The sequence below is a fragment of the Scylla paramamosain genome, chromosome 31, assembly GCF_035594125.1.
Source record: "Scylla paramamosain isolate STU-SP2022 chromosome 31, ASM3559412v1, whole genome shotgun sequence".
Classification (NCBI taxonomy): Eukaryota; Metazoa; Arthropoda; class Malacostraca; order Decapoda; family Portunidae; genus Scylla; species Scylla paramamosain.
The window spans coordinates 16448347-16454402 of NC_087181.1; positions in this window are offsets into that span (position 1 = coordinate 16448347).

Genomic DNA, 6056 nt, shown 5'->3' on the forward strand with positions numbered 1-6056 from the left:
CACTTCTTCTCCTAACCAGGGATTATGTGTATAAATGTTTTCATTCTAATTTTGATCTAATTTGTAATTTTATCTCGTTTTTAGTCTTCAAAATTTCAGTATCTGCTTTCTTGTAAGTTTCTGGATTTTTTGTGTGTTATATATATATTTTTTGTATTTATATGAATTTCTTGTGTGTGTGTGTGTGTGTGTGTGTGTGTAATGGGGCACTATATAAAAGCTCCACTGTGGTGCCAGTCTCGAAAGAAGAATAACCGAACAGCCAGTAACTACTTCTATGACTGAATGAATGAATGAATGGGCTTTAGAGTGTGTGTGTGTGCGTGTGTGTGTGTGTGTGTGTGTGTGTGTAGATATAAATATAGATAGATAAATAGATAGAAAGATAGATAGATAGATGAGGGTAGAGCCTGCCAGCCTCCCCGTGGGCATGTTATAGAATGAAATAGTTACAGGGGAAAAATACACTTTCAATACTTGTAAAGGCTATAAAAAAAAATAAAAAAAGACAATATGTAGCTACCTAATCACAGCCTGAATGACTTGGCCAATGAAATACAGGCCAAGACACGCACTACATCATCTGGGGGAAACCTTGAATATTCGATGCTCTCTCTCTCTCTCTCTCTCTCTCTCTCTCTCTCTCTCTCTCTCTCTCTCTCTCTCTCTCTCTCTCTCTCTCTCAACTATTACACACAAGTACGGGAGAAAACTAAAACATCATCACAACAAAAATTCATGACCGAAGAGGGTAAAGTTAACCACTAAGCAATTTCCATAATCTAACAGTTAACCCAGCCATTATCCCCCCGCGGCTGAAGCACTCCTCGGACCTTCCCCGCAAGGCAAAGCAGCGAGTGGCGTGACCAAACTGTACGAGGAACTGAGAGAATGATTGCACCGAAGGGAGGATGACAGGCGGGCTTGTAACGGCCACGCGGCAGAACTAACATGGATAAAATAATAAATGAAAGAATAAAATAAATACATAAACAAATAAATAAAGACGGATGAGAGAGAGAGAGAGAGAGAGAGAGAGAGAGAGAGAGAGAGAGACGTAATAAAAAGTGAAAATAAAGATAACTATATAAACACTAAATTAAACGAATCTAAACCGAAAATATAGACACTTAAAACTGATAAACCAACTGAACACTCCGAAGAAAAAAAATGAAAAAAAAAGTTTAAATTACTTTAGAAAAAAAAAAAGCCGGATTTCTTTTATTCAATGTTCTTTGCCTGTAGCGCTGGTAGGCACTATTTCCTTATACAACTCCTGTTTTCTTACACGGTCTGTTTTTATTTATTTATTGTTGCTAGTATTATTATCACTATTTTAAAAGTTAAGTTGGTTAGCCCCGGTGATGGCGCTTGCAGAAACTTAAAGTGACACCTTCCTTGACATGTGTAGCCTATTGACACAAGGAAAGGTGCGGGAGTGCAGTGTGCATTCTGCTTCTTAAATGAGAAAAACACCAAGAATACCAAGGAGAACACGAATGCTTAGCTCAGGCCTTTGAAAACAGTCCTTACGAGAACCTTAAGTGTTTGGAATTACAGTCCTGACCAAGGAGAAAATCCATTACACTGAACCAGGCAGCGCGAGGGAAAGGTATCGGGAAAGGCATGAGAGAAAATGGGTTTCCCTCGCAAGGACAGACTCAAGGACGGTGCCTCGGGACACGTCTGCCCTTACCGAGGACAAGAGGCGGCCGTGTAGCATCTTTTTTCTTCTTCTCTTTTTTTCTTCACGGGAAAGTCACAGTTCAGAACTAATTCACTCTATCCATAAAGTTGCTCAGTATTCACTCACGCCTGTCACTTCGTATACAAAGGTTACCAATGAAATTTTAGGAAAAGTGAAAAATAATATCCAAAGAGCGGTGCCTAAGACAATGTGAGAACAACACATGAGAACAAACTCATGCAACTAGAGTGACAAGCAAAATCCTCAGGGTCACCAATCAGACACGAAGTAATGGTTCCAAGCTTGATAACATTATATTTAAGAAAGAAAAGTGATAGATTAATGGAATAGACTCATAAATCATAGCCCGTATTCAGAAATGCTTTGTTCTCTCGTCATGAGAGAACAAAGCATGATGATTAGCCAGGTTCCCAAGACTGTTTCCCCCGTTAAAAATGCAGAAATCTTGTTAACCTGTCACTAGAAACTTAAAACCACCCTTAGAGTCTTTTGAAAGTAGTGAAGGTGCAACGTTGAAGTGTCTTCGAATACGGGGCCAAGTTGTTAGTGCTGAGGCATAGTCGTGGGGGAGCTTTAAAAGAAGACTCGACAAATTCATAGACGAGGATGATAAAATGAAAATACATAGATATATAGGTATGTTTTCTCGTGAGGACCTGACAAATTCTTGCAACTTCCCTTATTTTCTTATGTCCTTTGAATCACACCTTCACGACACACTAGAAAGGTAGAAAGCAAAACAATAACACCTCTTGGCTATATTCCAGGATCCTGAGGGCTTCCATTAGGGCAATTCTCAAAGGCCATACAGATAATCAGGTTCTCTTGGGCATTTTTTTTTTAAGCCACTGATGATCCACAATTTTTAAACTATCGCTGCCATAATGAAGCCACCTTTGCAGAACCGTCAGTAACATCCACTAGACCCTGTTTAGATTAGCTGGCTTAGTACGCGGTAGGGTTTGAGGATAAGGTCATCTATCTCATCTTTCCATCCATCTATCTGAATATCTTATCAAATATATTTATCTATAAGGTTTATCTCATATATCTATCTATCTATCCATCAGTCAATCTCATTACATCCCCGTATCTATCAGTCTATCTCATCACTCCATCTATCTATCACTCTCCCCTTCATCTTTATCTCACCCATGAATACAAATAAACAGCGAGTCAAGCAATAAACACGAAACTTTCCTTCCTTAACTAACCCCTCCTATGACAGAAGAAAGTGGGAAGGGAACACAACACAAGATCTGAGTGGGTGGGAACAGAAAGCTTAAACTGGGTGGAGTGAAATGTGATGAGGAGAGGCGAGCACAGAAAACGGGGAAGAGAAACAAAAGAAAACTGGGAGAGACACAAATACACGTGCTCTAAGTTTATTCAGTGTGTGTGTGTGTGTGTGTGTGTGTGTGTGTGTGTACCTGGCGCAACAAAAGACGGCGTAGGAGGATCGAATTACGTCTTGGATTATGAAGCGGATTTCACATAGAGATAGAACAAGATCAAGATTGAATACCTTACGAAATGATGATGATAATGATGATGATAATTAATAATAATAATAAGAAAAAAAAGGAGAAAAGACAAAAAAAAAAGAAAAAAATAATAAAAGAATAAAAAGAAGTAGAAGTCTTGTCGCAAATATACATCTTACATGATACGAAGTGAGAGGGAAACAATGAAAATTTATATACAAGAGAGAGAGAGAGAGAGAGAGAGAGAAAGAGAGAGAGAGAGAGAGAGAGAGCATCGATGTGAAAGCTGAAACATCATACATTAAAATACAACACACATTACATATTTATTTCTTCTTTTCCTACGAAGTGTGTTTATCTATCTATCTATATTGATCTATTGATATGCGTACGTCTTATCTTATTATATTTGTTTATCCATTCATTTGCTCATTTATCTAAGAGAAAAACCGGACACGCATCGCAACCCTAGACTTGTGTCACTCTTTCTCCGGACAGACTGAAAAGACGAGAAAAATAAAGATGAAAGTTTGGAAGACAGAAAAATGGAAAGAATGGAAAAATGCTTAAATAAATAGATAAATAAATGACGAATAATGAAAAAATATATATAAACTAGAAAAAAAAGAGTACAAAGAAAAAAATAAACAAATGCGGGGAATACAGAAAACAAATGGAAGGGAAAAAATGGGGTAACAAACTAGAAAATCTTGGAAACCACTTCTTTATACAACAGAAAAAAAAAAAAATTAAATTCTTACCATTCCATCTATTTATCCTCCATTTATCTATACATTCCCTCCCTTTAGAAGACCTCGTTGTTTCCTTACGGCAATAGGAGAAAGTACAGATCAATTCATACTTTTTAAACTTTTACCTTCAACAGAGCGTGGTATTAAGACTTGTACCTTGAGGCTTCGTGATCCTTTCGTCAAGAAGTCAATTTATACAACAAGGGTAGTGGTGGTGGTGGTAGCGGTGGTGGTGGTGGTGGTGGTGGTGAAAAATGGGAATATACACAAGACGCGAGGCTACAATAGTGATAGTGAAAGGTAGTGAAGGGTGTTATGGTAGCCAGGGAAAGGTGGTGAATGGTGATACTGGTGAGGATGGTGAAGGGGGAGCGGGAAGAGGCTGGAATGAAAGACTGGTTGTGGCTGTGGTGGTGGTGGTGGTGGTGGTGGTAGTGGTGAGTGAATTATCAGTGGAATGCAGTGGTTATAGTAGTGGTGATGATGATTATAAGGATGGATTAAAGGCGTTATGATACGATGAGCACCAGAGGAGGAGGAGGAGGAGGAGGAGGAAGTACAATATGAAGAAAATGAAAAAAAAAAAGAAAAGAAAAGATGAGGAGGAGGAGGAGGAGGAGGAGGAGGAGGAGGAGGAGGAGGAGGAGGAGGATCTGACCACAAGAACAAAATTGACCTCCTGACAATTATTTTTTTCTTCTCTTTTCTTTTCTTTTTTTTTTTTCTTGCATCCTTTCGGAGACCACGGATTATATTTAATATTTTCTACTCTTTTCTTATACCACAGAAAAACTTCCTCTTATTTTCATGGCGTATCCCCCCTCCCCCCCCATCTCTCTCTCTCTCTCTCTCTCTCTCTCTCTCTCTCTCTCTCTCTCTCTCTCTCTCTCTCTCTCTCTCTCTCTCTCATCTTCTATCTTTTTGATGTTTTTGTTGTCATTTCAGTCCTCCAAAGCCTGTTAACCTTGTATTCCCATCCCTTATGAATGAAAAAAATAAATAAATAAAAATAGCTGTTGAATCAATCACTCACGTACAATATTTTCTTTCTTTCTTTCCCTTTTTTTTTTTTAAGAAGCAATTTTTGGAAGGGGCAGAAAATTTGTGGCCTTCAGTGTTTTGTGGTCTTTAATTTTCTCAAGTTGAATCTTTTACTATATTTTTTCTTTAAGGTATTTCAAGGTCTTGCTTCCGGAATGATGACATATCCTTTTTGCTACAATTAGAAGGAGGATTTTTTTTTTTCTATTTATTTTTCTCCAAGTCTTAACCCAGTTTTTCTTTCTACGCAGCGAGATCGAGTCTATTTGGTTCATATACCCAAACGTTGCGGCGTCTCATCTCGATTACTTTCAGAAATTCAGAAATACTAGTTTGCAAGAGTATTTTCAAGGTTCTAGTGGTAGTATAACAGATTTTCAAGGGCGGTTTCATAATTCTAGTGACAGTCAACAAATTAGTCTAATCCGTAATGGCTTAATCCCCTAATGACTCTGCACTAACAACCTGATTCTTCTTCTCTTTTCGCCGTTTCCCTAATGTGAGGGGTTGGCGCCATGGACGAGTCTCCTCCAGTTGTTTCTGTCCCTTGCATCCTCCTCTGTGACTCCCATTCTTTGCAGTTCCACCTTAATTCCATCCCTCCATCTCATTCTGTCTTCCCCTCGATCTTCTTCCCTCAACTGGTTTTCTTCAAGCTACCTTTAACCCTTTAAATCCAGGTGGCTTCTTGAAACATATCAAATCAGTCTATTCCAATTTGAAATCGTATGAAACTACGTATTTTTACCCCGAAAATTTAAATAGACAACACACAGCTCATTGATTTTAAGACAGCACCCGGAAGCATGTGATATGAGCTTAAATAACAGTAAAAGACACCCAACGGATTCAGAGTTAAACTTGTGTACGTATTTCTGTTCCCATTGCATTTCAGGACTGAGAATTTTAACGGACACAAGACACAGCTCATTGATTTTAAGACAGCACCCGTGAAACTCAATAAAATCATGTAATACCAGCTTAAATAACAGTAAAAGACACTCAACGGACTCAGAGGGTTCAGCATATGTATATATTTCTGTTCCTACTGCATTTCACGACACGACTGGC